The following is an 839-nucleotide window of genomic DNA, read 5'->3' on the forward strand; positions in this document are numbered from 1 at the left end:
TATTTAATGACCATAATCTGCAATAGAATTTTGCAAAGAATGAATGCGACCAATAAGTCACTACAACCAGTAGGGAAAGGGAAGCTACAAGAATAACTGGCTTATCGTTTGATTCGAATGAGCGAATTCAAAAAGGAACAAACAAAAATCTGAATGATGTCAGAATCAATACCTTCTACAGCATTTGCGATAATCACCGGTAGCAAAACGAGTGGTATTTCATGACACCGTGATATCACAATGACGGGATTTTCGGTACATAAAGTTTGTGGTAGTGAGCGTGATGTGAGTGTGGTAAGGAAGCATTTTATGAGCATCGGGCTGTCAAAACGATGGCAGCGGCGCCATCTACCATGAACCATCATAACTCTGAAATTTTTCAAAACACGAAAAAAAGATTTATTTGTGTGGTTTTCTGCATATTTATATGCAATTGTGATTCTTTTGGCGATTATGCAATTTCTACACCTGATACTTCCGTGTGTTCGCGAGCGGCCGATTTTCTTGCTTCGTATTTCTGTGGGAGATAGAGAGAGACAGTTTGGTTAGGTTAGTACTTTTCCATTCAATTACCTTTTTGTACGGCCGATGAGCTGTTTTGAACCCGGGTGGGTTGTGATCGTTGAAGTTCGCGATGCACGATAATTCCGTTGAACCGTTGGTGCCGTTGTAACTGGAGATGATACTATGCCTATATATACAGTCTGCTGCAAGTAAAATCGGACGCTCGAAAATGAGACGGTCTGCTGTCTTTCCGCAAGCCTACAGCATTCCCGGAACCGAATATTGACCTTTAACGTATACATTTCTATTCATTAACTCTTTCACTATGTAAGTAA

Source organism: Anopheles ziemanni, chromosome 2 (genome assembly GCF_943734765.1).
Source record: "Anopheles ziemanni chromosome 2, idAnoZiCoDA_A2_x.2, whole genome shotgun sequence".
Taxonomy (NCBI): domain Eukaryota; kingdom Metazoa; phylum Arthropoda; class Insecta; order Diptera; family Culicidae; genus Anopheles; species Anopheles ziemanni.